Raw genomic sequence first — 12,787 nt, forward strand, 5'->3', positions numbered from 1 at the left:
GGTGAGGTACAATTTGGAAGGCACTCTTTTGACACAGTTATGTTTGAGAGGTGTAATAATAACAGTTTGGCTGGATGCTGGTGTCTCATGCTTCTCATCCTAGCTACTCAGATGGCTGAGATCTGAGTATCGAGGTTCAAAGACAGCCCAGGCAAGATAGCCAATAAGACTCTTATCTCCAATGAACCACCAGCAAAAGGAAGTGTATCTGTGGCTCAAAGTGATAGAGTGCTAACCTTGAGCAAAAGAGCTCAGGGACAGAACTTAGGCCCTTAGTTCAAGCCCTGAAACTGACAAAAGAAAAGAGAAAAGGGGGGAAGGGAAAAAGAAAGGAAAAAAGGAAGGAAGGAAGGAAGGAAGGAAGGAAGGAAGGAAAGAAAGAAAGAAAGAAAGAAAGAAAGAAAGAAAGAAAGAAAGAAAGAAAGAAAGAAAGAAAGAAAGAAAGAAAGAAGGAAGGGAATTATAAGAAGAGTTATTTTCATTCATAGAGGAAAGTGGCTTGAATGGCAGAATGCTCATCGGATGCAGACTTAACCATTGACTTTGGGAAATTACTTGATATCTCTGACTTTGAACGTCACCTTTACAGTTTGTGAATGAGCCCGCTGCATAGTCAGGATCATTGTGTGGATGGGCAGCACACAGTAGGCCTTCAGTTGATGGCTGTCCCTCCTCTCCAACTATCTGTTGTCCACAACCTTCCATCGGCACCTCTCTGAGATGTCTGTCTGTCTGTCTGTCTGTCTGTTGATCAGCTGGCAGAGAGGCCTCTCTGCCAACTTCCACAATGCTATATTATGGGATGCAGAAACAGCTTTCTGCCATTAAACCTGTGAGGAAAGAACACTTGCTCATTAGAACTGCTCAGTGTGACTCTCCCAAAGGTCATCTCAGTTCTGCAATCCAGACTTGTAGGTTCTTGACATAGACCACGTTGTGTCTCTTGACCTATATAAACGAAAACCTGCGAAAAACATCTAAATCCAGATCTAGGCTGAGGAAGCAATTTTCTTTTCTGGATGGATGGCACAGTTACAAACAACTGGAAAGCAGCAGTATTAATCAAGAATGGGGAACTTTTAAACCCACAGAAGTTAAAAGCAGGGGGAGGGAAGTTGACTGACACATGTAATGATAAAATCTAGACTATTTTGGCTTCAGGTATGGCTTGATCCAGGTACTCAATATCAGGATTTCTCAGCATTAAAAGTCTTTTATTTTATTTTTTTTGGTCGGCCGTGGGGCTTGAACTCTGGGCCTGGGCTCTGTCCTTCAGCTCTTCAGCTCAAGGCGAGCGCTCTACCACTTGAGCTACAGTGCCACTTCCGGTTTTCTGGTGGTTTATTGGAGATAGGAGTCTCACGGTCTCTCCTGCCCAGGCTGGCTTTGAACCGCGATCCTCAGATCTTAGCCTCCTGAGTAGCTAGGATTACAGGCGTGAGCCACCAGCACCCGGCTCAGCATTAAAAGTCTTATTGTACTTTTGATCACCCAAGGTAAATACAAATACTGGAATTGACCCATGAATTATTAGGCTGATGAAATTCTTCTGTGACAACCTGCCTAGATGATCATTGTCTTCCCAATTGATAACTTTGATGAGACCGCCTCCAGGTCTCATTAGAATTTTAGAGGAATCTCACTGTACAGAACCATAAAAGACTATGATACTAAGGTAGAAAAATGTCAGTGTACTACACACCCCCACTCCAAACTCCGATGACTTCCTAGAGGATTAAATCGAGACTTAAAGAAGTAGTGATTGCCTCTCCCACCCAAATATACAGAAATTCTATGACATATCTGGTGTTGTAATGTAGATTTCTTGATACTAATGGAATCGGGTTTTTTCTTCTATATTTTTGCTGCAACTGGGGTGGAGATAGGGTTGATAATAATAGCCTCTGGAAAATGAAACTAGTCTTTTTTTTTTTTTGCCAGTCCTGGGGCTTGAACTCAGGGCCAGGAGCTGTCTTTGAACCTGTGTGTGCTCAAGGCTAGTCCTCTACCACTTGAGCCACAGCTCTACTTCTGAGAATTTTTTGGAGTAGTTTATTGGAGATCAGGATCTCATGGGCTTTCCTGCTCTGGATTGGCTTTGAACTGAGATCCTTACATCTCAGCCTCCTGAGTTGCTAGGATACAGACTAGCTGTCCCATTTGGTTCCTTTGCTGAGAATTAGGACTCTTCTGGAAACTCTAAGCAAATAGGAGTCAGCTGTGGAGGGCAGTGTTGGCAGATGGCAGCAGGTGGATGTCAAGCTGCAGAGCACAGGGCCCTGTCCGTGATGCTGACCCTTCTCCTCTGTGAGCCAGAGGTTGCTGGATCCTGTGTGACTTGTTCCTGTTTGCAGTCTCCAACACGTCTTCCATTAAATGATAACATTGTCCCCACACCATCCATGGTGGCTTTGAACACTCAGATCTCGGTTCTTCTGTGCAGAAAGACCTGGTGGACTAGAATCTCAAATGTTGCTTCCATGTTGGTTTTGTTAGCATCAGGACTGAATCTCTTTGAGGGCTCACTTGGTCCTTTTAAGGGATCTTTTACTCAAGATTACCAGGCAAGAGAGACAGGTCTTCCTTCCCTCTTTCAATGAATTATCTTCCAGCCTTCCTTATCTTCTTGGGGCTCACACCTGTCATCCTAGCTACTCAGGAATCTGAGACCTGAGGATTACGGTTTCCAAACCAGCTTTGGTAGAAAGGTCCATGAGACTCATCTCCAACGAACCACTCAAAAGCCAGAAGTGGAAGTATGGCTCAAGCAGTAGAGTGACAGCCTGGAGCAAAACAGCCAAATGGAGTTGGAGGGCTTGAGTTCAAGTCCCAGTACTAGCACATACACACAAGAAAATTTGTCTTGTAGACTTGGCCACTTGTGTCTGCAAATTGGTTCTTCATGGGAATCTTGGGTCAAGTCTGTCTAGCCTTGGGTTTGCCTCAGGTTTGTCCTTTTGTTTTCAATGCTTGGCCATCATTTTGACTCTTAGATTTTAGATCTGTAGTTCCCTCAGAGAGAAATCGTATTTCATTCCATTGCAACTTCTAAAATACTACACAGAATGCCATATTCATCTCAGTCAAAACACCTTATCACATCTTCACAGGAAAAATGACTGCGTGAAGTTTAATTTGCTTCAAGTATTATTTGAACTGTGTGTGTTTGTGTGTATAAATCCTGGGGCTTGAACTCAGGGCCTAGGCACTGTCCCTTAGCTTTTTCTTTCAAAGTTCAGTACTCTACCACTTGAGCCATATGCTTCCCTTCTGCAGGGTTTTTTTTTGTGTGTGATTCATTCAGAGATAAGAGTCTTACAGACTCTCCTGCCTGGGCTGTTCTTTGAACTGTGATCTTCAGATCTACACCTCCTGAGTAGCAAGGATTACAGGTGTGAGCCACTAGCACCTCACTCTGGCCCCATTTGAACTAATTCTGTCTGAGAGAGAGAGAGAGAGAGAGAGAGAGAGAGAGAGAGAGAGAGAGAGAGAGAGAGAGAGAGAGAGAGAGAGAGAGAGAGAGTGTCAGAGGGAGACAGACATACAGACAGAAAGACAGAGACAGAGAGAAAGATAGAGACAGAGACAAAGCTAAAGAGAGAGAGAATGACTTTTCTTTTGCTCTACTGAGCCTTCTTGGGATAGAAGCAAAGTTTTCCCTTTTTGTTTTGATTTTGGTTTCTGAGGAATTAGCAATAGGTCTAATTAATGTCATCAAAAGGAGAGCATTTAATTAACTAAATAACATGTTGAGTCTAATGAGAACATACTTCAGCACCCACTAGGTGGTAATGGTCTCTGAGGCTAATTCCCAGGAGGCCTGTGATTGGATACAGAGAAATTTCTGTCCGCCAGTGTCAGTGTGTGTGTGTGTGTGTGTGTGTGTGTGTGTGTGTGTGTGTGTGTGTGTGTGTGCATGTGTATGCATAGGTGTGTGTGCACATGAATGTGTATACACCTTGCTTTGCACTTGCCCAGAACTCTCTATTTCCAGTCCTCTTGACCTGTCTAGCCATTTTCATACTTGATGGCCCAATCATTTATAACACCTGATGGAGGCAATCATTTTACCTTAGAAGTAAGTACATGAGGCCCAGATAAGGTTTGTGACTGTATCAGAGTCACACAGCCTCCACCACAGACAGAGTAGGCATTGTTTACATAATATGAAGTGGCCCTGTGGCTCAAGTGGTAGACTGCCAACTTTGAGCAAAAGAAACAAAAAAGCCAAGAGCAAGTGCAAGGTCCTGAGTTCAAATCCTAGTACTGGCACAAAAGACAAGGCGTTCTCTGCATCTCTATGTCATGGCGTCTCATTTACCTCAGAGATGATCGTTCTTAAGATTCCTGAGTGCTTACTTCAACATTTTATTTGGATGAATCTAATAAATTCTTTTCCCCCCAGTATTTTAACACAACAGTAATTAGGCCACTCATGGTGTGTGCAGACCTCCTCCATTTTTGCTTAACATTTTTACTTTCAGCACACAGGACTCTTGTATTTATCTCTTTTTTTGGCCGATTGTGGGGCTTGAACTCTGGACCTGAACACTGTCTCTCAGCATTTCAGCTCGAGGCAAGTGCTCTACCACTTGAGCCACAGCGCCACATCTGGTTTTCTGGTGGTTTATGGAAGATAAGAATCTCATGGACTTTCCTGCCTAGGCTGGCTCTGAACTGTGACCCTCAGATCTCAGCTTCCTGAGTAGCTAGGATTACAGGTGTGAGGCATTGGCACCTGGTTTTATTTATCTTTGATGGCTGCATGACAGATGAACTTTAGGCTATTACTCAGGACCAACAAAGTTAATCCACCAAAAAGCACAGACAAGAAACAGGGGAGAGATGGGAGAGTTCTTTCTCTGCAAATCCCTTACCTGAGCAAACCTAGGTCCTGGGGATGAATGGACTTGGAGGCATTAGAGTGACAGGGAGGAAGAGGAAGAGGTGAAGCTTCAGAGTGAAGCCCGCCTCCTACTTCCTTTTCCATCTTTCTTTGCTTTTTCTTCTTCTAAAATTTCTGTTCTCTGCAGAGACCCAAGCATCCAGAATAGAAGCTCCCAGTAGGTTTATCTACTCATTTATCCTTCTCTGGGAACAATTGCTTTGTTAGCATTGAAAAGATTTATTCATCCCATCTTTGTTTTCACCCTTGTGGGCTTTCTGCTTATTATTGGCTGTTTTTTTGTTTGTTTTCTTGCTTTTTCTTTTTGTACCAGTCCTGGACACTGTCCCTGAATTATTTTTTGCTCAAGGCTGGCACTCTACCACTTGAGTCACAGCTCCACTTCTGGTGGTTTCTTTTGTTTAATTTTTTTTTGGGGGGGGGTCCAGTGGTGGGGCCTGAACTCTGGGCTGTGCGCTGTCCCTCAAGTATAGCACTCTACCACTTGAGCCACAGTGCCACTTCCGGCTTTTTTCTTTTTGCTTATGTGGTGCTGAGGAATTGAACCCAGGTCTTCAGGCATGCAAGGCAAATGCTCTACCACTGAGCCACTTTCCCAGCTCCATCATGAGATTTTTATCTCCAATTAATCAACCCAGAAAGCCAGAAATGGAGATGTAGCCCGAGTGGAAAAGTGGTAGCCCTGAGCAAAACATACAAACAAGCAAAAAAGATTCAGGGACAAGCCCAGACCCTGAGTTCACGTCCCAGTGCCAGCCTCCAGAGAAGACAACAACAAAATAAAGCAGTATGCTACAGCACACTCTTCTACAGATTTGGTAGAGATGTGCTTGACCTTCATTCAAATGAAGAGAATCTTTTAATTTTCTCTGCTTGATGCTGCTCAGTGGGGCATTGGGGAACCTCTCCTTTCTCTGCGGGTGTCAACCATTCACATTGTACGGTGAAGGTTACAGTGAAAGTTTCCACTGGGTTACCATTCCTCGGCCAAAGCTGTCTTATATAATTGAGTTTTCAGCTCTCTCCAAATCTATTTTGAAGCTCTTCTGACCCATTTCCTCTCCTGGGAGATTGGTCCTTCTAGAACACTTCACCTGGATGAGTTTTGCTGGTTGGTCTCACATGGAAAGGGGCCAGTGAACTACTACACTTGAATGTGTTTGGCTGGGTTGGGTCGGTGGGAGGCAGGAAGGAGGCCTAGGCGCTTCTCTAGTGCTTTCTTGATTCAGTGTGACACTGGTAATCATCATGGGTTCCATCTTTGTGGCCCCTGATGGAGGGCCCCTGGTGCACAAATCTGACTCTCTGTGGACTCTGATAGCACTTCTTCTGAGCTTTCATCTCCTTTGACCTCGGGGAATCCACAGCTCTCTTTTGCTGCCAATCTCCATGTGGCTCAGTGGCCCTTGTTTATTCTTTAATCTCCTACCCATCACTTCTTTCTTCCAGTTGGTTCACAAAAGTGAACTGAATTTGTTTGTGTGTGTGGGGGGGTGTACAAGTACTTAGACTCTGAGTCTCTCTTGCTTGTTTTGATTTACTCAAGAGAGCTCCACTTCTTCCTTTTTGATCAATTGGAGATCAGAGTCTTACAGACTTTTCTGCCAAGGCTGGCTTCAAATCTTGATCTTCAAACCTCAGCTGCCTGAATAGCTAGGATAATAGGCATGATCTACTAGTACTGGGCTTTCCATGGGGCATTTGTTTCCTGCTGAGACCTGGAGCAGATGCTCCTGCTGAATTCACTCCTATGTGTTCCAAGTTGTTTTTTGGTTATTTCACAACTGATAGGTCCAGCCCATCACCAAGATTATCACATTTGCTGCCTTCCCCTGGCACACATCGTTGCCCCTCCCTGAGTTCTTGGTCAACTAGAATTGTGAGGTCATTATAATGAGGACATTCTTTTTGGAACTTGATTTCAGAACTAGGTTACCCAGGCTACAGGCCTGTCACCATCTTAAGGACTGTTTATGAGTAAGATCCTGTATTCCTTCATTCTCAACTTTCTGCTCTGTTAAATGAGAGCATCATAGCTTTCCTTTCAAGCTAATTACTGCCAGGATGAAGTGAATTGACATACATGGCAAACTTCATACGGGACAGTGCTTAGTGCTTCATACGGGTGGCCTTCATTGTCAAGGTAACCATGCTTTACATACAAGAGCAAACATTTGATCTAAACACAACACTTGTCTTTTATAGGATGTCGATTGTCTCATGGGCACTGCAAATAGTGATGCTGTGGTGCTTTCTGGAGCCAGGTATCTTGGGAAGGAAATGGTGAGCCATTTTGTGTGTGTGTGTGTGTGTGTGTGTGTGTGTGTGTGTGTGTGTGTGTGTGTGTGCGTGCGTGCGTGCACATGTGCACGCATGCATGCACGCAATCACGCACGGGTGCATGTTCTGGTCCTGAGGCTTGAACTCAGGACCTGGGCTCTGTTTCTGAATTTTTCTACTCAAGGCTAGTATACTACCCCTTGTGCCACAGTTCCACTTCTGGCTTTTTGGTGGTACATTGGAGATAAAAGTCTTAAGGACATTCCAGCCTGGGCTGGCTTTGAACCATGATCCTCAAATATTAGTCTCCTGAGTAGCTAGGATTACTGTTGTGAGCCATCAGTGCCCGAATTGTAATTGTCTTTTTTTCTTTTCCCCAGCCTTGTTTGAGTTTTCTCAGGTGCTCCCTAATGTGTGATGGAGTTGTATGTGAAAAGATGATTATAAGCAAAAATGTTGTGTGTTGGAAAATGTGTTTAATTCACCCTGACTACTGGATATCTTTGCCTAGCAACAGTGTGCTAGAGTGGTTAGTTATTAACTCAGAATTGCTGGGCTGATCTGAAGTTGTAGGTACTGTCTCTTCTCAGCTTTGCAGGAGAAAATCCCATTCATCAGCCTGAGAAAAGATTCACATTGAAAATTCAATATATGAGCCAAGTACTGGTGGCTCACATCTGTCATCCTAGCTACTCAGGAGGCTGAGATATGAGGATTGTGGTTCAAAGCCAACCCAGGCAGGAAAGCCCATGAAACTTTTATCTCCAATGAACCACCAAAAAGCTATGTGAAGCTATGACTCAAGTGGTAGAGTGTTAGCCTTGATCAAGGGACAGTGCTCAGGTCCTGAGTTCAATCCCCAGGACTGGCAAACATGTTTGCATGAGCTTACCCTCCAAATTCAAGATATGATTTCTACTAAATTTTCTGCAATCTATTAACAATTCAAAAGAAACCATAGTTGGGATAATATAGGCAGGGTAAGGTAATAGGGAAGTTAGAAAATATATTCAAAAAATTAAGCTGGAATTAGGAGTGAGGGTATAACCCGCCTAAAAAATAAACAGTCTGGCTGGGTGCTGGTGACTCACACCTTTAATCCTAGCTACTCAGAAGACATGAGAGCTGAGGATCCTGGTTCAAAGCCAGCGTGGGCAGTAAAGTCTGTGAGACTCTTATCTCCAGTAAACCACCAGAAAACTGGAAGTGGCACTATGGCTCAACTGATAGAGTGCTCGCCTTGAGCTGAAGAGCTGAGGGACAGCACCCAGGACCAGAGTTCAAGCCCCACATCAATAACAACAAATAATGGGCTGAACCACAAGAAGTTGAGTCAACTGTTTCAAAAACCCACAGAACTGCCTTCTTTCTAACACTTTCTTTTTCTTTTTCTTTTTTCCACATGTAGAGTAAACATTTCTGCCTCAGAGAAGTAAATAGGTATGGGAATAAAAAGTGACTCTTTCTGGTAAATCTATGACCAGAATGAATATCTTAAATAGGATCACGAAGAGCAGACTTCCATGTCACAAAACTCCTTTGCCAATCCAGATCCACTGTGCCACTCTTGCATAACAGTAGCAAAAAAAAAAAAAAAGAAGAAAAACAATAAAAGGATAATAGAGAAGTTGCTAGGCTACCCTTCATCCAAGTGACCAGTTTGTGAATGAGGAGCTCCAACCCACATAGAGACATGAAGGTCACTTACGAAGCCCCTAATTCTCTGTTTGGCAGAAGCCGTCAAATTCTCCCACTCCTGGCAACTGGCAAGGTACTATCAGCTAACTTGTGTGAGGTTTTGTGAATGACTTCAAGCTTGTATTGTTAATCTAATTTCCTCAAGGGTCACAGTGGGGCATGGAAAATCTAGTAGGGTTCCCTTTTCTTTCTTTTTCTTTCTTTTTTTTGTCAGTCATGCGACTTGAGCTCTGGGTCTGGGGACTGATCTTGAGCTCTTCAGTTCCCTACAACTTGAGTCACAGCACACTTCTGGTTTTCTGGTGGTTAATTGGAGATGAGTCTCACAGATGTTCCTGCATTGGCTGGCTTTGAACTGTGATCCTCAGATCTCAGCCTCCTGAGTAGCTAGGATTAAAGGCATGAGCCACCAGTGTCCAGAGGGTCCCTTTTCTATTTGGGAAATCTCTTTTCCACATACCTTCCCAGAGATACCTAAGAAACTACAAACAAAACTGGATTATTTTGTGGTGCTTGGGATTGAATTTAAGGTCTCACATTTACCAGGCAAGTACTCTACTATATTACCTATACCCTCAGTCCTGTTTACTTTTGGGGTTTCTTTCTTTCTTTGTTTCCCTCAGATAGGGGTATCATGTTTTTACTCCTACTGACCTTGGACCACAGTCATTCTACCTTTGCCTCCAGAGTAGCTGGGATTATAGTCATGCATTATCATGTCTGGATTTGTTTTTAAGTATTTGTATTATAGTTTGAATTCAGGGCTTTGAGGCTCAAGGCTGGCATTCTACCCCTTGAGCCACACCTCTACTTCCTGTCTTTTGCTGGATGGTTGGATATAAGACTCAGAGGGTTTTCTGTTTGGGCTGGCTGAGAATTTGACCTTCAGATCTCAGCCTCCTAATAGCTAGTAGTACATATGTGAGCCACCAGTGTCTTTTCCTCCTCCTCCTCCTCTTCTTCCTCCTCCTTCTCTCCTCCTCCTCTTCCTCCTCCTCCTCCTGCTCCTCCTCCCCTCCCCCTCTTCCTCCTCCTGTTCCTCCTCCTCCTCCTCCTTCTCCTCCTCCTCGTCCTCCTCGTCCTCCTCTTCCTCCTTTTTCGGTAGATTCTCACTAAATTTTGTCTTGGCTAGCCTTCCACTATGGTTCTCCTATCTCTACCTCTAGAGGAGTGAGTCAGCATAGCTGGAAAGGAAACAGAACTTTTGCCTGACTCACTGTGGTGACAAGATCAGCAGGAATTCATATCGTCTCAACCTTCTCTCAACCCTTTCTAATTCATTTCTTCCCCCTTCTAAACTCTGTGTGTGTGTGTGTGTGTGTGTGTGTGTGTGTGTGTGTGTGTGTGTGTGTGCGTGTGCATTTATAATTGTGCTAGTACTAGGGCTTGGACTCAGGGCCTGGAGCTCTCATTTGGCTTTTATTGCTTAAGACTGGTACTTTACCATATCAACCACAGCTCCATTTCCAACCCTTTTTTGCCAGTCGTGGAGCTTGAATTCAGGTCCTGGGCACTGTTCCTAAGCTTCTTTTGGTCAAGGCTAGTATTCTACCACTTGAACCACAGCGCTATTTCTGGCTTTTCTGTGTATGTGGCCCTGAGGAATTGAACCCAGGGATTCAGCCATGGTAGGCAAGCACTCTACCACTAAGCCACCTTCCCAGCTCCTGTTCCCAATTCTTTGCTGATTCATTGGAGATCAGGCTCTCACAGACTTTTCTGCCTAGGCTGGCTTCAAACCAAGGTCTCTGCCTTTCTGAAGAGCTAGGATTATAGGCATGAGCCACTAGCATCCAGATTCAGGCCATGGGTTTTTTGTTTTGTTTTGTTTTGTTTTGTTTTTGCTTCAGATCCAGATTGTAAACATGTCTTGGATGGATTTATATCCTGCTTAGGGCCATAGCCCACACAGTACAAAGTAGACTTTACCTTCACTTGAGGTGAATTCTCATGGGAATTTAGTGGTGAGGATTACATAGTGTGGGCTATTATAGGACCCAGGCAGTATGTGAGAAAATGGGAAAGCACACAGCAGAGACCTTGGCATCTCTTTGATGGCCACAGAAGGAAAGTGTGGGTTTCCTCCATCTTGACATAAGTTCCTTTTTGGATTCTCCAAGTGTGAAGTTCCTCTGAAGCGATCCTTCTTTGATCTCCAACAGAACGCACTTTGTAGATCATCTCCATCCTTGACCCCCTGTGCATCTCCTTCCCACAATAGCCAGGTGTTCTTCAGAGATAATGCCATCTGCACAATAGCTTTGTGTCTCCTTCATGTCCTTCAGAAGTGGGGGCGGGGAGGCTTCAATCTTAGAGACCTATAGCATCCCTGAAGGGCCTTTGTTGCTTTTCCTTGAGATAAATGGGTGCCGGTGTCTCTGGGCAAAAGGGATCAAACTTTGCACAGTGATTTTCAGATCCGTTCAGCCTCCCAAGTAGCTAGGATTACAGGTGTGTATCACTGACACCTGGCTGCATTCTTTTTTTTTTTTTTTTGTCAGACTTGGGGGTTGAACTCAGGACCTGGGCACTGTCCCTGAGATCCTTTTGCTCAAGGCTAGCACTCTACCACTTGAGCCACAGCCCCATATCCAGTTTTTTCTGTGTATATGGTCCAGAGGAATCCAACCCATGGCTTCATGCATGCTAGGCAAGCACTCTACCACTAAGCGACATTCCTACCCTTGCATTCATGTTTAAGGATGGTTTTCTTTCTCTTGTCAGCCCTCTTGCCTTCTTGTAGTTTCCTGAGAACCTCAATTCCTTTCTCCTGAACACCAACAGTTTCTCCTCCAAGTGGAAAAGAGATGGAAAGTATTCAGAGTTTCGTAATGCTTTCTTTTGGCTCTATTTTTCTTCTATTGATTTCTTTGTAATTAAAAAGGTCATAGAAATGTGTGGGGCTGAGAAGGTGACTCAGTGGTAGAGTGCTTGCCTTGCATGCCTGAGGCCCTCAGCACCACATAAGCAAAAAGAAAAAGCCTAAAGTGGCACTGTGGCTCAAGTGTTAGAGCGCTAGCCTTGACCTGAAGAGCTGAGGGACAGCGCCCAGGCCCAGAGTACAAGCCCCACGACCGAGGCCAAAAAAGAAAAAAAGAAATGTGAGAGAAACGGTAGAAAGATGGAAGGGATCCTAATAGATGAGATGGGTGGAATATGGTGAATAATGGTGAAAGCATGTGGTTGTAGGGAATGTGGACTGACAATCATTCCTTCAACCTGAGTTTTTGGGGTAGGGAAGCCAAAGGCCCAGGGAGGGGACTTGAGTGGCCTGTGGAATTTCTGTGGGCAGGGCTCTCAGCGAACAGCACCCCTGGTGGGCAAATCCAGTGTAGCAGAGCATGTTACTTTGGGAAGCAAAGAACTGTCTGGCCTTGGGCTCCCCACTCACCATGCAGAGATAGGAGAAATGAAACAACCGGGGGCATTTTTTAGATACAGCCGTAGAATGCATACATCTCTCTAGAGAATCAGCCTCTGTGGGCAGCTGCTGGTTTAGCTCAGAAGTGAAGGGTTGGAGAAGAAAGGAGGGAGAAAGAGCCAGGGATGTTGGTTTCTTGTTTTTAGCTCTGTTAGCGTCTTCTGTGCTACTGTTACTAAACCGTATCCTAGTAATAAACACTATCCTAGTGTTACGGTTATTAAAAAAATTAGTTCTGGCTCTAATCCTAGCTCAGGAGGCTGAGATCTGAGGTTAATTGAAAGCCAGACCAGACAGGTTATTTTTGATAAACAACTCAGAAAGCTGGAAGTAGTCTTGTAGCTCCAAGTGTATATCGCTATCCTTGAGAACAAAGAGCCTCAGGGATAGCTCCCGGGTCAAGCTCCAGGATCTGTAAAAAATAAAAAAAAATTAGAACTGGGTACTGCAATCCTAGCTACTTAGGAGACTGAAATCTGATG

General features: G+C 44.3%; 1 long non-coding RNA gene across 6 annotated transcripts in view; it reads left to right on the forward strand.

The window, feature by feature from the left end:
• The first annotated feature begins 6,850 nt into the window (after positions 1–6,850).
• LOC138807139 (uncharacterized) overlaps positions 6,851–12,787 on the forward strand; it is a 40,588-nt gene continuing 34,651 nt past the window's right edge. For all 6 annotated transcript variants that reach the window (XR_011366057.1, XR_011366058.1, XR_011366060.1 and 3 more), the window contains exons 1-3: positions 6,851–6,883; positions 7,112–7,189; positions 8,595–8,957. This is a non-coding gene — a long non-coding RNA (uncharacterized lncRNA). The remainder of the gene's footprint in view (positions 6,884–7,111; positions 7,190–8,594; positions 8,958–12,787) is intronic.

The sequence above is a fragment of the Dipodomys merriami genome, unplaced genomic scaffold (assembly GCF_024711535.1).
Source record: "Dipodomys merriami isolate MVZ:Mamm:240054 unplaced genomic scaffold, mDipMer1.0.p SCAF_1007, whole genome shotgun sequence".
NCBI lineage: Eukaryota > Metazoa > Chordata > Mammalia > Rodentia > Heteromyidae > Dipodomys > Dipodomys merriami.